Raw genomic sequence first — 23,148 nt, forward strand, 5'->3', positions numbered from 1 at the left:
GGACTAGCTGGTTCAGACTAACCCCTCCATTAAGAATAACTAGAAAAGTAGACAAGAATATATAAAACACTTGCTTGAAAGCACCAGAGTGATCCCAAGACAGTTAGGACTTGTAAGGTCAAGATCCTGGAAAGAAGGAAACACAGGAGGATAAACGTGACATTTAGTGCCTCTTTCTCTCTTGATGCATTTGCCAATTCACAAGCAGCTGAGAGATTGAGAAGCTGATCAACAGTGACTGAGAACCTAAGAAATTAAGCAGAGTGATTGGCAGTCTCATAGGACGGGGGACAAAATGCAGTAGAGGGTATACGAAGGAGGAGTCCAGGTGGGTATCCCAGGCTTTCATTTTGGAGCTCTGAAGAGTTGCCTAGAATGACTAACCCTTCTGCTTTGTCTGGGACTGTCCTAGCTTTAGCAATGAAAGTCTCTTGCTCCAGAAAGTTATTCGGTCCAAGGCAAACTAATTACCCTCAATTCATCCTGAGACTAATATTGAAGCCCAGCTTCAAACCAACTCAACCCTTCAACCCTGATTCGATTAAGTAATCTGCCTCCTCCTGGATGTCGCCCAGAAGCACAAGTAAATATTCTCTGGAGAAAGATATCACTCAGAGACTCAAATTTACTCTGCAACTGTCATTCACAATGTCCAACATTCAATAAAAAATAACCAGGTATGAAAAGGGCAAGGTTACACAAAGAGAAAAAAAAGTGGACCATAGAAACAGATCCACTGGAGATCCTGGCATTGCTGTTGTCAGGCTCTGAAAAACTAAAATAACTGAGATTAATATGTTCTAGAAATTAAGTGATAAGGTGAATATTTTCAGAGGCATCCTGGAAACAATCCATGAAAATTTTAGAACTTAAAAATATGGTAGCTAAACTCAAGGCAAGAGTTAAGTGTAAAGATTAAACATAGTTAAAAATAAATGAGAGCGAAGGTAGGTTAGAAAAAAAATATATACAGACTGAGGAGAAAAAATTTTTAAATATAGAAATAGAATTCCTATAAAAGTATGGAAAATAATTTAACAGAAATATATATAATTAGAGTCCCAGAAGGAGGAAAGGAAAAGAATGAAGGCAAGAAATAATATTTAAAGAGATAATGGATGAGAATTGTCCCAAAATGATGAAAGACAGAAAGCCACATATTTAAGAAGACCTATAAAGCCCAAGCAATATAAATGAAAAGAAAACCACACCTAGACACAACCTACTTGAATCTTGAAAACCAACAAGAAAATCTTGAAAGCAGCTGAAGGATAAAAGCCTTATTTTCTTCAAAAGAATCAATGAAAGCTAGTGGACGATAGAAGCATATCTTCAAAGTACTGAAAATAAATTTCTGCCAACATAGAATTCTATGTCCAGAAAGAATACTGTTCAAAAGTGAAGAAGATATGAAGACATTTTCAGACAAGTGAAAACTAAGTTTTTCACCAGGGCACTGGCATTAAAGAAACTATTGGGAATTGCAGTAACTACTAAGGGATAGGAAGAAAATGATCATAGATGAAAGAATAGAGATTCAGGGAAAGAATGAGAAGAAACAGAATGTGGGGGGCACCTGGGTGGTTCATTTGGTTAAGCCTCTGCCTTCAGCTCAGGTCATGATCTCAGGGTCCTGGGATCGAGCCCCGGTTGGCATCTCTGCTCAGCAGGGATCCTGCTTTCCCCCACCCCCTCTGCCTACCCCTCTTCCTATTTGTGATCTCTGTCAAATAAATAAATAAAATCTTAAAAAAAAAAAAGAAACAGAATGTGGGTAAATGAAGATCTGTACAAAGAACTGTACAAAACAACAATGATAATAATGATTTGGGGACATTACAGGACATTTCATAATGAGGAAAGATCAATCCACTGTGAAGACATAATAATTCCAACATAGTCTCAAAATTGTGGAACAAAGATTGACAGAGAAAAAATGAAAGAAAACATACAGCCAAATGAGTTTCCCACAATACTGGGAGAGAAACACACCTCTCCTAGTAACTGAAAAAACAAGTGGGCAAAAAAAAAAAAAAGTCAGTAATAATATTCAAGATTAAAACAACAAATTTAGCAAATGATTCTATGGATGCATGCAGAACTCCACACTCCCAGATTCAGAATGTGTATTGTTTTTAATTGTACATGAAATAGTAGCTAAATATGTTCATAATCTGGGACAGTGCAAATCTCACACATCTCCCATCATTGAAATCATGTTGAGTGTATTGTCTAACCACAGTAAGTGAAGCCAGAAATCAACAACTAGAAATCCCCAATTTTACATTAAGTTATATGTTTCTAAATATCCCAAAGGTCAAAGATGAACTCATGATGAAAATTGGAAAATAACTTGAATGGAATGATAATTAATAGGACAGAACAAAACCTATGAGGTGAAACTACAGCTATGCTGAATGGGGTATGTTTGAGAAGGAAAAAAAGCTAGCAATTAATGACCTAGGACAAATACTGCATGATTCCAGCACTATGAGTCACCTAGAATTAGAGTAGTCCTACTTATAGAGACAGACTGTAGAATGGTGGTTGCCAGGAGCTGGGAACAGAAGGGGGAAGTGTTGTTTAATAGGTACAGAGTTTCAGTTTTGCAAGAGGAAAAGAATTCTGTGGATGGCTGGTGGTGATGGTTGGACAACAAGGTCAATGTCAGAAAGCTACTGAACTGTGCACTTCAGACAGTAAGAAGGTACGTTTTATGTTATATAAATTTTACCACATTTTTTTAAAGTTCTAAGTTAATGAGCTGAGCAGCCGTCTCAAGGAGTTGAAAAAAAGAAAGTCAAGGTAAGCATTAAAGAAGAAAAGAAGATAAAAAGAAAGAGATAACACATATAATAGCAGAAAATAACTACACAGAAAACAAATTTATAATTAGAGGTGATTAACAAGCTAGAGTTTGTTTTTATAGTTGTTTTCTTGGTTTGTTTGTTTGTTTTTTTAATGAGTGATAAAATCAACAGCAAGTTGGGTTTCCCAGGAAGCAGATTCTGGGATGAAGATTAGCATGTAGGAGATTTATTAGGGAGTGCTTTTGGGAACCAGGCCTGGGGAAAGGAAGGTCAGGTAGGAAACCAGGATCAGGCAGAGGGAAAACTTGAGCTGCAATTTAGTCTCAAAAGAATCCTCAGCCAAACATCCAGGCCAATGTGAAGCTGAAATGACTGAAGAGTTGTCGCAAGTTGGGACTAGGGGCCGGGCCTTTCTATCCCATGTTGATCAGTTGTGGCCTCCCTGCCACCCTAGTAAGAGTGTGTGGCTTTGGGTAAGGATGTTCTCATCAGTCAAGGCAGCCCTCAGAGGGGGTGGACAGTAGAGGGCTGTGTGCCACCAGAACTCAAAGCTTCAGAGAAGAATAAGCACTTCATTTCTGATGGGGTATTCTAGATAGCTCTTTGCTTTGTGAGCAAAAGATAAAGAATGTCACAAATTACCACTGCCAGGAACGCAACAGAAAACAGAGCTAAAGATCCTGTGGAGAACTGAAAAGAAAGCAAGAGGATTCTATGGACGAAATTATGCCAATCAATTTGGAAATGTAGATGAAAGCGACAAATCATACCCCAAAATAACTTTTCAAAACTGACACGAGAAGAAATGGAAAAAATGAATAATCTTGTAAGTATTAAATGTATAATTAGAAAACATTCCTGTAAAGAAACTTCAGGTCCAGATGGCTTCTCCAGTGCATTCTTCCACATATTTAAGGTGGAAATATACCAATCTCATACAAATTCCTCCAGAAAATAGAAAATGAGGAAATAGTACCCAATTTACCATCAAGCAAGCATAACCTTGATAGCTAAAACCTGCCAAGATTGTCACAGAAAAGTAAAATTACAAATCGTTGTCACAAGCCCTTGATATATAAAAAGATATTCCAGGAATATAGAGTTGGTTTAACATTTAAGAAGGCAATGTAATTCACCACATTGACTGAATAAAGGACAGAGTCCTATAAGTATCTCACTGTGTGAAGAAAAAGTATTTCAGAAAATCCAACTCCTCTTCCTAATGATAACTGTATATAAGCTTGGAATAGAAGGGAATTTCTCATCAGATAAAAGGTATCCACAAAAAAATCCTACTACAAACATCAAACTTAACCAGGAGATATTGAACGTTTCCCCCTTGAGACTAGGAGACACAATCCAGCCTGGATGCCCACCCAGCCGTTGGACAGGTAGACTCCTCCAGCCTTTAGAGGTCATGGGGGACACATCCGTGGTGGAAAGGAGTACTCTGACTGTAGGAGGGGGTGCAGAAGATCTGTGAGAAGCAGTCAGGGGATGTGACACAGCTAAGATGCAAAGAGTGAGCTCTGGGCAGGCGGCGATGACTCTCCCCAGACTTGACACAGCTGGCCTTTTGAGGTGCGGAGTGACTGCTCCCCAGGACATTGTTGGAGCACAGGGCTCAGGACACATGAGGTCCCCAGCAGATTGCAGCTTGTGCAAATGGGGACTCTGAAGTAGCACTGCCTGTTCCACTAAGTGAGGATCAAGGGCTTGAGATTCTGGCCATGCTGTAGCTCCATTTGCTTGTGCTGCAGGGCCAGGCAGATGGTGGTAGACAGTAATCAACAGCAGCAGGGGATGGCCACTTAGCACTTCCCTAGGAGCCTGAACAGCAATCTGTTTACACTCACCACTGCCACCCCCACACCCGTACTACCCCTCCCCCACCAGGGGCTCTTCTTGACCCCAGGGATGGGGAGAGGCATCTAGAGTAACACCAGACTTCTCACCTACCTTGGTGGTAGTTGTTGAGGACAAGGCAACCCAGACAAGTAAAGCCTGTGTATCTTTTGAATAAAGGGAGAGTCCATGTTGTGCTGCTGAGTTCTGTGGAGGAGGGAACTATAAAATCCCATGCCTACTGCAGGGGCCCTCTGAAATCAAGGGAAGAGGGAGTTTCAGTCTTTTACAAGCTCTGCCTCGGGACTTTGGGTCCCTTTTATTCCTTCAGAACAGCCTGAGAAGACCGGATTCAGTGCCCCCATGCATTGGCTCCTATTTCTGGGTGTTGGGGGCTAGGGGAAACTGAGTCCCCTTGTCTGTGAGCAGGAACATGGTGACAATCTGCAGATCGGGCTGCTTCCACAGGGAACTTAATCTCCGGGAGAATGGATATGATCTGAATAGCGAGGAGATGACCTAAGTATCGGCTGAAGGAGACAGAGTGGATATAGAGAAGAGAACACAAGGACATAGGCACGTTTTAAGGGGGAAAATCACTAAACCAAGCTCTTTAGAGTGAGGCCCTTGAGCGTGAAAGCCAACGGTTGTTCCTGAGCCTTGGGGACACACTCCTGCAGCCTGGCACCCCTGTTGCAGCATTTTGGCCTCCAAAAGAGGCAGCAGAGATGTCCCTTCTCTCAGAGTTTCTTCTGCTCAGGGTTTAGAACAATCCGTAAAACCAATTACAGCAAGATGAGCCACAGACACTCCATCATTTCCTTTTTCCAACCCAAGGGGCCCAAGACAGAAGACCCAAAAAGGAATGCTCCATGCCCCTCCCTTCTGGACCAGCTTCCAACAGTTCTTCCAGTAGGAACCCTCCTCTCCACCACATACCAAGGGACCTTGCTTGACTCTCTCTTTGTAGGTCTTAGGGACCGTCCCTTTGTACTAAATGCTTCCTCAAATCTACAGTATTACAGATCGTAGTAGAAAACATTCTAAATATGAGGAAGCAACAAGCCAAAACATAAATCCCTCCCAATGCTTTTGGTATTTACCCTTCCAGAGACTTTTCTGTGTATGTATTATGCCTCTGCTTAGTTTCTTTCTTTTTTTTTTTTAGAAAAATGAGCTTATTTCCAACATATAGTCATACATTTTACTTTCTTCATTGAATATCATGAAAATTCCATGTTATTACATGGATAAGTTACAATTGATACTTTTGACTGCACAGTATTCTATTTCCTGGATTATTACAACTGAGCAAGCACACTATTGTTGGGCATTTAAATTGAAAATTACTCTGAAAATTCTTTTGCTATTGACACTGAATTATTTTACTCCTTTCTGTGATATTTCTTTTTTTTAAATTTTATTTATTTATTTGGTAGACTGTGTGCGCATATGCACACATGCACAAGAGAAAGTCTTTTCAAAGAAACTACAAATTGTCATGAACACTCTGATTATTTCATTTTTCTGGCACCTCTGTAGTCCCAACCACTGTGTTATGACATTTGTTCTCTTTCAGTCAGATAAATATTTACTGCACATCCATATTTCTTGGAGGGCCCAAAAGACATATGATATGTGGCTCTGATCTTTAAAGAGATAATAGTCCTATTAATAATAATTTTGATTGTATTAGCTTCCTTTTGATACTATAACAAATAGCCACAAGCAAAGTGGTTTAAAACAACGCACATTTATTACCTTAACAGTTTTGCAAGTCCGAAGTCCAACATGTGTCTCCGTGGATTAAAACCAAGGATTTGGCAGGCTGCATTCCTTTCTGGAGATTCTGGGGGATAATCCATTTCCTAGCCTTTTCCAGCTTCTGGATGCTGGCCACAATCCTTAGTTCTTTGTCCCTTTAACCATCTCCAAAGCCAGCATCATTATACCTCTCTGTGCCTCCCTCCCTAGGCACAGCTTTCCGCTGATCGCAAATGGGAAAGGTTCCTCAGTTCTAAGGACTTGTGTGATGACTTTGGGTCCCCATGAAAAATCCAGGATAATCTCCCCATCTCAACGTCCTTAACCTTAATTACATCTGCAACACCACTTTTACCCTGTGATCTAACAAATTCACAGGGGACAAGGGTATGGACATCTTTGGTGGTGGTGGGCCTTATTTTGTCCTCCCCGTGATAACCACTACCATTTGCTAAGTGGTTGTTATTTTCCATGCTTAAAGAAGCACTTTACAGAGAGATTTTCTCACTTCACCCAGCCCCTAATCCATGAGGCCAGGGTTATGATTTATCCTCACTGGACAGATGAGGGAACTGAGACCAAGAATAATGATTTGGAAGTTGAGGCTAATTCTCAAGAGTAGCACAAGTCAGTGAGAATTACGAGCCTTCTCACTTTATTTATTTACTTATTTATTTACTCATTTATTTACTTGTTTGTTTATTTAAAGATAACATTAAAACCTTAACACAGACCCAGAACTTTCTGGGGAATTTCTGTTTATAAACAATGAGCAGGCCAACTCCATTTTTAATACACCATGTTGGTGATGGGTTATGAAACCCTTTTCTGAAAAGCTTCTGGGCTGGGTCAGGCCTGAAGTCACCGCACCGCTGAGGCAGGGGTTTGGGCCACCATTTTGCCAAACATGGCATATCATCCATGGAACCAGACATGGATCTGTGTAACTTACAGACCCCAAATAACACTTGCAAAAGCTGCCAGGTTGCACGTAGGCCCTCATTTAAAAAAGGGTGAGCAGACTGAGTGACTCATCTCTCATCTGTTGGAAAGAGATGGGTCTTATTCAGCTTTTGAAAGGCTTCTCAACAGTGTCCTGTCTGTGGACATGGGAGTTTTGCTCATTGCCCTAGTTGTAGCACAACGGAGACTGGAAAGCAAGCTCTAGAGAGAATGATCATATGCCCTCAGACCTGTGGGTCAGTCATCCAGAAGGGGAATACAAGAAGTATAGAAGGAACAAGTCTGAGTAGCCTCTTGGTGCCTCCAGGGCAGGAGGAATTTCTCTTCCTCACAGGAACTAAAACGAGGGGATGTTGGCATCCCTTGGGAGCAGGGTTGCCAGATTTAGTCAGGGGGAGAAACAGGACACTGGCTACATTTGATTTGGATTGAATTTCAGATAAACAATGCAGTATAAACCTGACCTTGGTCCACAATTTCAGCAAAGACAGCTACAAGGCATAGATCCCCTGAGTGAAGAAAACCAAAGAGAGGAGGTTGTATTTCACTTCTGGGGCCACGCAGGACAGAGGAAGAACAGGTCCAGCAGGTGACAGAAGGAAGCACTGCTCAGGATCAGGAAATCGGGGCCCTGTGATAAAGCAGGTGTGGCCTGGTCAGAATGGCTAACATTAACAAGTCAGGAGATAACAGATGCTGACTGCAGAGAAAGGGGAACCCTCTTATTACGCTGTTGGTGGAAATTCAGGCTGGTACAGCCACTCTGGAAGACAGTATGGAGGTTCCTCACAAAGCTGAAAATGAGCTACCCTATGACCCAGCGATTGCACTTCTGGGTATTTTCCCCAAAGATACAGATGCAGTGACCTGCATCCCAATGTTTATATAGCAGCAATGTCCACAATAGCCAAACTGTGGAAAGAGATAAATGTCCATTGACAGATGAATGAATAAAGAAGATGTGGTATATATGTATAATAGAATACTACTCAGACATCAAAAGAGTGAAATCTTGCCATTTGCGATGACGTGGATGGAACCACATGGTTGAACTATATGCTAAGCTAAATAATTAGAAAAAGACAATTATCATATGATCTCATATGTGGAATTTAAGAAACAAAACAGAGGATCATAGGGGAAGGGAGGAAAAATAAAACAAGATGAAATCAAAGAGGGAGACAAACCATAAAAGAACAAACTCAAGGTTGCTGGAGGGGCGGGGGTTGGGGGGGATGGGATAACTGGGTGACACATTAGGGAGGGCACATGATGTAATGAGCACTGATGTTGTATAAGACTGATGAATCGCTGAACTCTACCTCTGAAATTAATAATACATTATATGTTAATTAATTGAATTTAAATAAAAATAATAAATATGTAAATAAATAAAGCAGGTGTGGACACAACCTCCTGGGGAGAGTGTCCAATGTCGGATAGAATGTGTGATGGGGCACAAGAGAATTTTTGTGAACCTCAAAGGACGGGGTGACCTCAGCTGACACTCAGGCTTCACAGAAGAATGTACTAGATGCTCTAGGCACACAAAAAGGACATAACTCTAATCCCAAGGGAATTTGAAGGGATTCCTTTCAAAGCAGGGTGCCAGAAGAACTAATAGTGGGGCTCAGGGAGACAGAGAGAGCTGATAGAGGGGAGTGTCATGAGGCAGAGAGCCCAGGAAAGCACTCACCTCATGGGCAGTTCCTGAGTGACATTTTATTCCCGTGGTGGGCATGCATGGCAAGGATGGGGACATAAGCAGAGCATGGATGAATGGTTGGGTTGGATCCGCATGCCTGAGTCTGCTTGTGAACAGTTTCAAATGCCCTGCTGAGATGGTTGGACTTTGTTCCAAAATTATGGATGGAGGGGGTGGGGTGTGATCAGACCAGTGATACAAAAACCAAACCAAACCAAAAGCTACTCCAGGAACTGAGGAGAGACAACACAGAGGGCTTTGCATCAGCCACTGGAGAGGCAATGCGTCATTTTTCTCCCTGGACTGGTCCTCACTTCCCTGGCTTTGGAATTCCTAGGGAATGGAAAATGAATCGAACTATAATCCCTATGGGTTTAAGCTGTTTGATTTTACATGCCATTTGGAATTCATCTCCTACTAGGAAGTATTTACACTTTAAAGAGAAACTTCAGTCTTATATCAAAATGGCTAGTTATACAAGAGGTTGTCAAGAACTGGTTAACTAGCAAATGTGTTGACTGGGACAAGCCCAGGTCCTAATTGGGAGGAAGCAGCAGGAATTATGAGGACAAGCAATGATGGCAGAGAGTCTGTCCCATCTGCCAACAGGCAGCTTCCAATTCCAGGAAGAGCCAGAGAGGAGCTGAGGGTTGGCCAAGGAAGAAATTTTATTTTGGGTCATTATGAGCTCTCTATTAATACTTGAAAATTTTAAATGGATCAGCCTACCAATGAACCTTAAAAGCATTTAAGGATGCTGTGTATATCTGACCAATGGTCATACCTGGAAAGAACAAGACAGATACTTCCAGCTCAGCTGTGAAGGGAAAGGTGTCTGGGCCACAAAAGTCAACTGATGGGTGTGTGTGGCTGAAACAGCCATTCTGTGAATCCCACTGAGGCTTCTCTCACTCACTTGATAGACTCTTGGGCTCTCCAGGCAGCTGGGTGACGCTGCCGATGTGTGCTTCTGAGAAAAGCTTTCTCTGCTCCTCAAGATATGGGCATTCAGTTCACTCTCCCTAACTCCAGCACCTGGGTTCTGAATGGATGCTTCTTTGAGTGGCCACACCTGTTCTCAGCCTTCTGTCTGGCTTGGCCACAATCTTTGGGTGTATGACCAGAAGCTGGTTGCCTAATCCCACTAGAGAAAGCACTGGTTCTGGCACTACAGCAAGGGACAAAGATTTTAAGTAACAAAGTCCAGCTTTTGGTAATTATCTCTTCCCAGCACCCCACTAAAAGCAGTTTCCATGGAGGATCCAGTGGTCGGATGTTTTCAGCTTAAAAATGTCAGTCAGCACCCGGAAAGCTCAGTTGGTAGAACGTGAGACTCTTAAAAATGTCAGTCCTCCCAGAATGTTGCCATGGCATAAAAAGCCAGCTTTTCCAGGATTATACTCTTGTGACCACAAAGGATAAATATTCTTAGGAGAGTATGCTCTGCATGAATCAGGGGTCTCTTTCTCTCTCAGTCTCGTGGGCGCATTAGAGATGTTACACACACAAATTCTTTCATCCTTGCGAGCCCTCCAAGCTGGGCAGGAAACGGGGAGGATTTGATTCAGGTGCACTGTGGTTATTTATTCCCTGGCCAGCTCTCCAGAAAAAGCTGTCTGGTCTGATTCAACCAACCAACGAGCTATTTTTGAAAACTGCTTAACAATTGTTGACTGTGTCACACCAGGCTCTGTGCACGTATCAACAGGTAGGAGCAAATGAGGGCACACAACTCACCATTAAGGAAAGGTGCTCCCTGGAGTGTTTGAACTTAGGCTAAGGGCCCAAAGCTGGGGACAACAGGAAGAAAGCACCTCCCATATTTCAAAAGAGCACCAAAGAGCTACCAGAAATCCATTCTGGGATTTGCTAAGTCTACACTGGTGTTGCAGGCCTTGTCCCTGTGGCACCAGCAACAAACAATAGAGAATTGAGAGAAATGGGGTCAGGGAGGGATTTGATAGGAGCGGTAGGGTCATCACCTAGGCAGGGGATGCTGAGAGGAGTCCCTCAAACCATGTTAAGTCGTGCCAAGAGACTCTTTAGAGATTGGGGTGCTTGCCCAAAGGGGAGATAGATGGCCATTGCATTTTCTGGTTAAATGTTTGCCCACTGGGTGCAATCAATCAAGCTGTACCTGGTGGAAGATATTCTGATATATTTGATAAGTGTGCTTTGGTGTCTGAAAATGGAAATGAGCAGAGGGAATGGTGCTCTTGGAAAACTCCAAGGTTGAGAGACTGGCTGGACCAGCCCAAGACTGCAGGGCGAGGGCAACAGGCAGTGGTGGGACAGTCCAAACTCAGGCCATTGGACATGGTGGGAAACTGTGGATAGCCATAGAAGGTGTCCAGCTCGAGGAATCTTGAAGGTGCCTTATCTCAGGGAGTGGTCTCCCCGAACAAGGGGACTCCAGCAGAAGCTCCGAAGAGACCACCAGGTGCAGAAAGTGAGGGGACTGTGTTTGTTGGTCAGGGTCCGGGCAGAAATTCACCCAAGATGGTTAGCATGAAGAGATTTGTACAAATCAGGTTTACTTAGGTAAAATCTATGTAAGATGAAATTCATTCTTTCTAAACACATCATTTAATGAGCTTTCCCAGATGTTTACAGTTGTGTAACCATCATCACAAACATGATGTAGAACATGTATATTGCCCCCAAAAGTTCTGTCACGATCCCCTGCAGCCAATTCCCTCTTACCTCCAGTCCCTGGCTACCAATGGCAGGTATTCTGTCCTTACAGTTTTGTCTTTGCTGGAATACCATGTAAATGATGTCATAGAGCATGTAGCCTTTTGTATCTAGCTTCTTCCACCTGGCATAATGTTTCTGAGATCCATCCATGTTGTTGCTTGTGTCAGTAGTTTGCTCCTTTTTAGTCAATGGGTAGCGTTCTATTGTATGGATGTAACTTTGTTTATCCATTCATTTGTTGAAGGACTTTTGATTGTTTCTACTTTTGGTGATAATGAATAACATGGCTATAAATAGTCACTTACAGGTCTTTCTATATATGTATGCTTTCATTTCTCTTGTATAAATATTTAGGAGTGGAAATTCTGGATCATAAGGTAAGTGCATGTTTAACTTTCTAAGAAACTGGCCAGTTTTTTTCCCAAAGTGGTTGTTATCATTTTGCATTCTTGTCAACAGTATATGAGAGTTCCCTTTCTTCCCCATCCTTGCCAGCACTTAGTATTGTCAGTATTTTGAAGTTTAGCCATTCTAAAAGGTGTGTAGTAGTATCTCACGAGGTTTTAATTTGTGTTAAACTAGTGACTAATGATGTGGAGCATCCTTTCATGTGTTTATTTGCCATCCATATATCTTTGGTGAAGTATCTGCTCAAATATTTTGCCAATTTTTGAGTTGTTTATCTTCTTATTGGATTAAAAAATTCTTTGCATAATTTAAATGCTGCAAGTCCTTTGTTAGATATGTACTCTGCAGATGTTTTCTCCCAGGCTGTACCTTGTCTATTCATTTTTTAAAGTGTCTTTTGAAGAACTAAAGTCTTAAAATTTTGATGAAGTCCCATTTATCAATCTTTTTTCTTTTGTATTTGGTGCTTTTTGTGTTGTAGCTAATAAGTCTATGCCTGGTGCAAGTTCACACAGTTATTGTCCTGTCTGTCTTTCTCAAAACTTCATAGTTTTAGCTCTTACATTTAGGTCTACAATCCACTTGTTGTTAATTCTAAAATATGGTGTGAGGGGAGGGTTGAGGTTCATTCCAAATGGATGTCCAATTGTTAGGACAGCATTTGCTGAAAAGAACAGGGTCCCTTTTTATTGAAAAATAAAATACTTCCAGAAAAGCACATATGTTATAACTATACAGCTCAATGAATCTTCACAAACTGAACAGATGTGTTGTCAGCCCCCAGATCAGGAAACAGGCCACTTCTAGCTCCCCAGAAGGCCCCTCTTATTCCCTTCCAGTTACTATGCACTGGCCCCATCCTATCCTTAATAACCACTACCCTGACTTTCAACAGATATTAGTTTTGCCTATTTTTAAACTTCGTATAAATGTAATTATATAAGACATCTTTTAATCCGCATTCTTTCACTCAGCATTATATTTGGTTTTTTTTTTTAAAGGAGATTTTTGTTTTGTTTTGTTTTGCTTTTTAATTTTTTTAAATTTTTATTTATTTTTAAAATTTTTCAGTGTACCAGATTTCATTGTTTATTAAGGAATTTTTAAAAAAAGATTTATTTATGTATTTTGAGAGACTGAGAGAGACAGTGCAGGGGCAGGGGTAGAGGGAGAGGAGAAAGAGAATCTCAAGCAGACTCCCCTTTGAGTGGGGTATCCAACGTAGGGCTTGATCTCTCAACCCATGTGATCGCGACTTGAGCCAAAATCAAGAGTTAAAGACTTAACCAATTGAGCCACCCAGGCACCCTCCAAATATGTAAGATTTATCCATGTTGTTGCCTACTGTTATAGAACACTGATTCTCACTGCTGTGTCATATTCCACTGAATGACTATACTGCAATTCATTTGTCCATTCTTTTGTTAATACTCATGTGTGTAGTGTCTAGGTTGGGACTTTAATGAGTAGTGAACATACATTTAACTGGGTGTATTTTGGGGCATGGAATTGCAGGGGTATAGGTTTTGTGTATGTTCAATTTTATCAGACACAGCAAAGACTTTCCTAAAATGTTCACACCACTTTGCACCCCCTCTAGCAGTGTAGGAGGTTTCCAGCTGCTCCACATCCTCACTAGCACTTGGCATTTTCCACCATTTTTATTTTTGCCATTCTAGTGAGTATGCAGTGATACCACATTGCAGTTTTTCACTTGCCATTTCCTGATGAATAACAAGTTTGAACTCCTTTCTATATGTTTATGATACACATGGAAGAGGCTAGTTTTCTTTTTTGTTTTTATTTTTATTTATTTTTTTAAAAAGATTTTATTTATTTATTTGACAGAGATCATAAGTAGGCAGAGAGGTAGGCAGAAAGAGAAGGGGAAGCAGGCTCCCTGCTGAGCAGAGAGCCCGATGCGGGGCTCGATCCCAAGACCCGGGGATCATGACCTGAGCCGAAGTCAGAGGCTTAACCCACTGAGCCACCCAGGCACCCCTGGAAGAGGCTGTTTTGATATGCTCTTTTGTAAAGTGTCGATTCAAGTGTTCTGTTTATTTTTATGTTAGGTTATGTCTTCTTCTTATCGGCGTGTAGGGGTTAAGTACGTATTCTGTAAACCAGTCCTCTGTCAGACTTCTATGTTGTTGATGGCTATTTCTCAGTCTATGTGTTGTTGTTGTTTTTTTTTTTTTTTTTTTTGAGGATTTTTCTGAAGGCGCCATTTCAGGTGGGATGTTGCGCACCTGGGGCTGGTGACAGCAGGGAGTTCTTCCAGCTCTAAGAATGAAGTTCAAGGGGATGAAATCATATTACTTAAGCCCAGTGAGGGCTGGAGCTGAGGAAGTGGGGCAGCCCAGCTGGAGTTACAATCATGGGGGCCACACTACTGCCAGGTGCATCCCTGAGGCAAAGATGAGTAGGAAATCCTTCTCTCCTTTCACCTTCTCTCCTCCCATTGGGGCCTCCCTGAACCAGAAATCATTTAGGAAGCCCAAAAGGTGTAGTCTCCAGGAGTCACAGGAGTCAACCTCTGGATCACAGAGGAAGACAGAGAAAGAGGAGGTATGGATCAGGAGAGGGAGTGCTGTGGAGATTAATGGCAAAGAGAAGGAGCAAGAGATTGCCCAAAAACTCTCTCTCAGGTTAAGACATTATGCAATGTGTATGTCCCCAGCGAGCCTCTAAAGAATCCACAAAACGTGGTCCTTAAGAGAGCCAGCATTTAGAGGATTGCCACATGAAGATCGTGGCAGCAAAACTAGTTACGTGGAAAAGAAAAAAGACTTTTTTGCCCCCTTCCTTTAAGCTTCTACTTCCTTTGCCCCAAGCTAAAGGAACTGGGAAAGGTAGAGGAAGGGAGAGAGAAAACTAGGAAAAGGACCCACGATGCCCATCCCTACTGCCTGGCTGGGCCAGGGCAGAGCTTGGCTTGGATGTGAGATTCAAATTTTGATTGAGACTGGACTGGACTGAACACCTGAAAGTGAGCCATCTTTACAGAAACAAGGCTTGTTCTTACCATTAAAAATACCTGGAAAACTGAGGTGAGTTGACTCACTAAGATGTTGTCAAGGGAAGGATGATGTGAAAGAACATACCAGAAGGCCATTGTGGAAGGAAGATCAAGCCACTTCCTGTTTGTTCCTCACAGGTTCAGATTGTTCAGAAGACTAGTTTTTTTTTTTTTTTTAAGATTTTTTATTTATTTATCAGAGAGAGAGGGAGAGAGAGCAAGCACAGGCAGACAGAATGGCAGGCAGAGGCAGAGGGAGAAGCAGGCTCCCCGCCGAGCAAGGAGCCCGATGTGGGACTCGATCCCAGGACGCTGGGATCATGACCTGAGCCGAAGGCAGCTGCTCAACCAACTGAGCCACCCAGGCGTCCCCAGAAGACTAGTTTTAAGTAACTTAAAGCTCCCTTGCCCAGCAGGCTTGAGGCTATGTACTTCTCATGCATTGTCTTATACACATTCACAACCACTCTGTGGGTCAATGCTAGTATAATCTCTGCTTTATAGATGTGAAAATTGAGGCACTGGGTTACAAGGCCATATCAACCTGGTTTGAAGTCCAGCAGATCTGATTTCAGAGTCTAAGTTAAATTTTTTTAAAATAAGACTTTATTTTTAGAGCAATTTTAGGTTCAAATAAATTTGAACCTAAATACAGAGAGTTGCCCTATAACCCATGCCTCACACATGTACAGCTTCTTCCACTATCACTGTATCACATTTGTTACAATTGATGAATCTACCCTGACACATCATTATCACCCAAACTCCATAATTTACGTTAGGGTTCGCTCTTGCTGTCATCCATTCTATGGGTTTGGGCAATTGTATAATGACATGCATTTACTATTATAGCATCATACAGAGTTATTTTCACTGCCCTAAAATTCCTTCATGCCCTGCCTATTCATCCTTCCCACTACCTTCAACCCCTGGAAACCACTGATCTTTTTAATGTCTCCATAGTATTGCCTTTTCCAGAATGTCACATAGCTGGAGTCCTACAGTATGCAGCATTTTCAGATTGACTACTTTCACTCAGTAACCAAAATTTAAGTTTCCTCCATGTCTTTTCATGGCTTCATAACTCCTTTCTTTTTAGTGCTAAATAATATACTGTTGTCTGGGTGTATCACAGTTTCTTTATCCATTTACGTCCTAAAGGGCATCCTGATTATTTCCCAAGTTTTGCCAATTATAAATAAAGCTGTTATAGACATCGGTATGCAAGGTGTTTGTGTGAACATAAGTTTTCAATTCACTTGGTTAAATTAATACCAAGGAGCACAACTGCGGAATTGTGTGGTTAAAAATATGTTTAGTTTTATAAGCAGCATCCAACTGCCAAACTGTCTTCTAAAGTGCCTGCACCATTTTGCATTCCTACCAGCAAGGAATGAGAGTTCCTGTGGCTCCCCATCCTCATCAGCATTTGGTGTTGTCAGTGTTCCCAGTTTTGGCCATCCTAATAGGTGTGGAGTAGTATCACATTGTTGCTTTAATTTGCATTTCTCTGATGCTCTATGATGTGGAGCACATTTTCATATGCTTATTTACCATCTGGATATCTTTTTTGATGAGGTGTCTGTTAGGGTTTTTAGCCCAATTTTTCACTAGGTTGTTTCTTTTCTTATTGTTGAGTTTGAAGAGTTCTTTATATATTTTAGATAATAGTCCTTTATCAGATATGTCTTTGCAAATATCTTTTCCCAGTCTATGAAGTGTCTTTTCATTCTCTTGACATGATCTTTCACAAAGGAGAAGTTTTTAATTTTCGTTAAGTCTAGCTCATCAATTGTTTCTTTCATAGATTGTGTCTTTGGTGTTGTATCTAAAAAGACAGCACTGTACCCAAGGTCATTTAGATTTTCTCCTATGTTATATTCTAAGAGTCTTATAATTTTACATTTTACATTTAGGCTTATGATCCATTCTGAGTTGATTTTTGTGAAGGTTATAAAGTGTGTGTCTGGACTTACTTTTCTGTATGTGGGTATATAGTTGTTCTATTTGTTGAAAAGAGTATCTTTGCTCCATTGTATTGTCTTTGTTCCTTTGTCAAAGATAAGTTGACTGTATTTATGTGGGTATATTTCTGGGGTCTTTATTCTGTTCTATTGATCTAGTTGTCTTTTCTTTTGCTAATACCACACTGTCTTGATTACTGTAGCTTTATATTAAGTTTTTAAGTCAGATAGTGTTAGTCCTCCAACTTTGTGCTTCTCCTTAAATATTGTGTTGGCTATTCTGTGTCTTTTCTTTCTCCATATAAACTTCGGCTTCAGTTTGTCAATGTTCACAAAATAACTTCCTGGGATTTTGATTGGAATTGCAGTGAATGTAGAGATGAAATTGGAAAGAACTGAAATCTTGACAATATTGAGTCTGTCTATGAACATTGAATATCTCTCCATTTATTTAGTTGTTCTTTAATTCATCAGAGTGTTTTAGTTTTCTTCATATAGATTTTTTATTATGTTCAGTTAGTCATCATTAGTCTTTGATGTAGTATTCAATGATTCATCGGTTGCTTATAATATTCAGTGTTCATCACAACACGTGCCCTCCTTAATACCCATCACCTGGCTAGATTTATATTTTGTTAGATTTATACCTAAGTACTTTATTTGGGGGAGTGCTAATATAAATGGTACTGTGTTTTAAATTTCAAATTCTACTTGTTCATTGATGGCATATAGGAAAGTAATTGACTTTTATATATTAATCTTGTATCTTGGGGTGCCTGGGTGGCTCAGTGGGTTAAGCCTTTGCTTTGGCCCAGGTCATGGTCTCAGGGTCCTGGGATCAAGCCCCATATCAGGCTCTCTGCTCATCAGGGAGCCTGCTTCCCCCTCTCTCTCTGCCTGCCTCTGTCCTTACTTGTGATCTCTCTCTCTCTGTGAAATAAGTAAATAAAATCTTTTTAAAAAATCTTGTACCTTGCAACCTTGTCATAATTGCTTTTTAGTTCCAGGAGTTTGGTTTTTTAAAATATTCTTATGTTTAACTCTTAAGCCACTGTTTTTTTAAAAGATTTTATTTATTTATTTGACAAAGAGAGAGATCATAAGTAGGCAGAGAGGCAGGCAGAGAGAGGGGGGAAGCAGGCTCCCTGCTGAGCAGAGAGCCCAATGTGGGGCTCAATCCCAGGACCCTGAGATCATGACCTGAGCTGAAAGCAGAGGCTTAACCCACTGAGCCACTCAGGTGCCCCCCGCCACTGTTTTCTGATGAAGACAGCATTGTGTTTTATGCAAGGTTGGAAACCTCAAAATAATCACCATAAACCTATAAAGGAGAATAAACTAGTATGGCCCACAAATATAAGATGAAATCCACAATATTGGAATTATAAATATTTAGATCAGCCCAGGCTAGAAGATAAGCCCAAACCACCATCAGAATGAAATATGACATAGTCTAAGATATATCCTTACATTTTGATACAACCCTCAGTCTGAGTTCTTCAGATTAATCTTCAGTTCAGTCAAGGCAGCAATTTTCCGTTGTATTTATTGTACAGACTACACACATTCTAGAAGGTTCCTTTATGATACACTGTTGTACATTTTGTCCCAGCAATTTGAGGGCAGGCAAATTCCACAAAGTTGAAAGTAAGAACATGCCATGCTCTTTCTTCATCATAATTGACAGATTGTCCTCTGCAATCATTGTATTGATGGCTAAAGGAAGATTCCAAATATCTTTTTATATTGATCATTTATGATATTCCACCAAAGATTTATTCCATAAGTCTAAGAATTTTTTTTTTACCTTAAAATCGGTCTATTTAACAAGCTGAACATCACTATGTTCTGATGATAAACAATCTGTGTTCTGCCAAAACAGGGAAGACCAGGAATTTCAGACAGAGTCCTGAAGTACTTGTACCTTATGGGTGGCACTGGGGGATGGTCTACAGAGGCTTCAGTGTGTTGAGTATGTGAAGGAACAACCCAAGAAACAGTATTATCCGTTGTGCTTCTCAAAGGGTTGGCCTGCTCTTGTATGCGTGAACTTTCCAGAGTGAAAGGGAGAATGAGAGAGACAAAATGAGAGAAAGAGAGCAAGAGAGGCAAAGGACAGACTTCTCCTTTGGTAGTGCTAATGAGTAGTTTAACATAATTTGGCATATGGTGTCACAGGGGTTTCAGTCCACCAGATGTTTAGCATAGTGTTTACTATTAATAAATTCAGCTACTTCAAACAGGAAAAAGTGCATTTTACCTTGAAAGTGCCACACAGACACAAAAGTGAGTTATTAGATGACTTAACCATGAGTAATATTTTCACAAACATTACCTCATTTTTTTTTCTCAAAATCTTATGAGGCAGAACAAATATTGTCAACACCATTTTAAAGATATGAAGAACTGATTAAGCCATTATTGAGCCTTAGTCTTCTGATTTCCAAGATTTTTCTTTTCTTTTTTTTTAAAATTTTTTTTAAAATTTTATTTTTTATAAACATATAATATATTTTTATCCCCAGGGGTACAGGTCTGTGAACCGCCAGGTTTACACACTTCACAGCACTCACCATAGCACATACCCTCCCCAATGTCCATAATCCCACCCCCCCTCCCAACCCCCCTCCCCCCATCAACCCTCAGTTTGTTTTGTGAGATTAAGAGTCACTTATGCTTTGTCTCCCTCCCAATTCCATCTTGTTTCATTTACTCTTCTCCTACCCCCTCAACCCCCCATGTTGCATCTCCTCTCCCTCATATCAGGGAGATCATATGATAGTTGTCTTTCTCCGATTGACTTATTTCGCTAAGCATGATACCCTCTAGTTCCATCCACGTCGTCGCAAATGGCAAGATTTCATTTCTTTTGATGGCTGCATAGTATTCCATTGTGTATATATACCACATCTTCTTTATCCATTCGTCTGTTGATGGACATCTAGGTTCTTTCCATAGTTTGGCTATTGTAGACATTGCTGCTATAAACATTCGGGTGCACGTGCCCCTTCGGATCACTATGTTTGTATCTTTAGAGTAAATACCCAGCAGTGCAATTGCTGGGTCATAGGGTAGTTCTATTTTCAACATTTTGAGGAACCTCCATGCTGTTTTCCAGAGTGGTTGCACCAGCTTGCATTCCCACCAACAGTGTAGGAGGGTTCCCCTTTCTCTGCATCCTCGCCAGCATCTGCCATTTCCTGACTTGTTAATTTTAGCCATTCTGTATAAGTCTAAGAATTTAAATCTCTTTTAAGCACTAAGTTCAAGTAGGCAATGGCCATTTCTAGATCTAATCCTTTCTATCTTAGATTCATTGCAAAATTAAAAGTAAACTGGTAAAAATCCTTAAATCATCCTGGTTCTTTCGATTCTTTTTCCATCTTGGGTATCTGGGCCTTTAGGTTTCAATGTCATACCATCCATGAATTCCTGTTTGGGAAACTTGCACTGTGTTGCTGCTCTGAACTTCCACATGACAATCAACACACAAATGCTGGCTGGCTCTAGTGCTAGGTCATCACAGGAGTATTGTATATCATCTATCCCAATTTTGTTTTCATCTTGAGAAACCTTATATCTATTGTATTGTTATTATAACTTCTTCCTGTTCAATGATCCTTTTATACTCTCTCATATATAAAGTTCAGGATTTGGAAAAAATAGTATGTTGCAACAACTAATTTCCAGTCATTTTGAGACAGAAAACTTTACAGCTGCTTTTTGACTAGACTGTATGAAGATCATAAACTGACAAATTTTATCCTTCTGCAATGATTTCAACTTGCTCTTGTTGTTCTCCAGGTGTCTCCTCTCTTCCTCTGCCTCTGCAGTTAATCAGTTCCAGGAGTTTTTTGTTGTTGTTGTTGATTCTTTCAGATTTCCTACATGTATGATCATGTCACCTGTGAACAAAGATAATTTTATTTCTTCCTTCCAATCTCTATGCCTTTATTTCCTTTTCTTGTCTTATTGCATTATTTTAACTTCTAGTAAAAAGTTGAAAGGGAATGATGAAAGGAGATATCCTTGCCTTGTTCCTGATCTTTGTGGGAATGTTTTGAGCTCCTCACAATTAAATATAATGTTAAATATAATGTTTTTTGTAGATATTCTTTATGAAGTGGAGGAAGTTTCCCTCTATTCCTAGTTTACTGAGAGTTTTATCATGAATGAATGTCAGATTTTGTCAAATGCTTTCTCTGCACCTATTGTCATGGTCATGTGATTTTTCTTTTAGCCTGTTGATGTGTTGGATTATATTGATTGATTTTCAAATTTTGAAGCAGCTTTCCATACCTGGGATAAATTCCACTTGGTCATAATATATAATTTTAAAAATACATTGTCAAATTCAACTTGTGAATATTTTATTGAGGAATTTTGCAGTTAATGAGAGATCTTGGTCTTTAGTTTTCTTTTCTTGTAATATTTTTGTCTGGTTTTGGTATTGGGGTGATACCGACCTTTTACAGTAAGTTAGGAAGTATTCCCTCTGCTTATATCCTCTCAAAAAGATTGTAGGGAATTGATATCATTCATTCCTTAAATGTTTGGTAGAATTCACCAGTTTGAAAGGTTATTACTTCCATTTATTTAATAGATATAGGTCTATTTGGACAATATATTTCTTCTTATGTGACTTTTGATAGATTGTGTCTTTCAAGGACTGGTCCATTCCATCCAGGTTATCAAATTTGTAAATACAGATTTTTTTCATAACATTCCTTTATTATCCTTCCAATGTCCATAGGATCTGCTGTTATGTCCCTTCTTTCATTTCTGGTATTAGTAATTTGTACCTCTCTTTTAGAAAAAAGAGAGTTGGCCTGGCTAGAGGTTTATTAATTTTATTAGTCTTTTCAAATAACCAGCTTTTGGTTTTGTTGATTTTTTCTACTGATTTCCTGTTTTCAATTTCGTTGATTTCTGCTTTGATCCTTATTATTTCTTTTCTTATGCTTACTTTGTCTTTAATTTGCCCTTCTTTTTCTAGTAACCTAAGATGAAAGCTTAGATTATTGATTTTGGATCTTCCTTCTTTTCTAGCATATGCATTCTATGTTATAAGTTTCTTCTAAGTACTGCTTTCACTGCATCCTACAAATTCTTTTAAGTTGTTTCCATTTTCATTTAGTTTAAAATATCTTAAGATTTCTTTTTCTTTGACCCATGCATTATTTAGAAATGTGCTGTTTGATCTACATATATTTCAGGATTTTCCAGTTACTTTCTGTTATTGATTTCTAGTTTAATTCTACTGTGGTCTGAGATCAGATGTTGTGATTTCTGTTCTTTCAGATTTGTTAAGGGGTGTATTATGGCCCGGAATGTGGTCTGTTTTGGTGAATGTTCCATTTGAGGTTGAAAAGAATGTGCATTTTCTGTTGTTAGATGAAGTAGTCTATAGATGTCACTTATATTCAGTTGATTGTATTTGTTGAGTTCCTCATGTCCTTACTGATTTTCTGTTTGGTGGATCTCTCCATTTATGATAGATGAGTGTTCAAGTCTCCAACTGTGATCATAGATTCAACTACTTATTGTTGCAATTCTATTAGTTGTTATCTCACATAGTTTGACAGTCTGTTGTTAGGTACATATATCTTAAGGATTGTTATGTCTTTTTAGAGACTTGACCCTTTTATTATTTGTCCCTCATAACTTTCCTTGATTTGAAGGCTGCTCTGTCTGAAATTAATGTAATTACTCCTCCTTTCTTTTTATTACTGTTAGCATAGTATATTTTTCTCTAGCCACCTACTTTCACAACATATGTGTCTTTTTTTTAAAAGATTTTATTTATTTATTTATTTGACAGACAGAGATCACAAGTAGGCAGAGAGGCAGGCAGAGAGAGAGAGAGAGAGAGGAGGAAGCAGGCTCCCTGCTGAGCAGAGAGCCCAATATACATGTCTTTAAAGTGGGTTTCTGGTAGACAACATATTGTTGTATTTTATGTTTTATTTGTTT

The 23,148-nt window shown here is 39.9% G+C and overlaps 1 pseudogene; it reads right to left on the reverse strand.

Moving 5' to 3' along the window:
- Positions 1-18,743: 18,743 nt before the first annotated feature.
- On the reverse strand, positions 18,744-20,976 carry LOC125104364 (DCN1-like protein 1; annotated as a pseudogene).
- Between the last annotated feature and the right edge of the window lie 2,172 nt (positions 20,977-23,148).

The sequence above is a fragment of the Lutra lutra genome, chromosome 7, assembly GCF_902655055.1.
Source record: "Lutra lutra chromosome 7, mLutLut1.2, whole genome shotgun sequence".
NCBI lineage: Eukaryota > Metazoa > Chordata > Mammalia > Carnivora > Mustelidae > Lutra > Lutra lutra.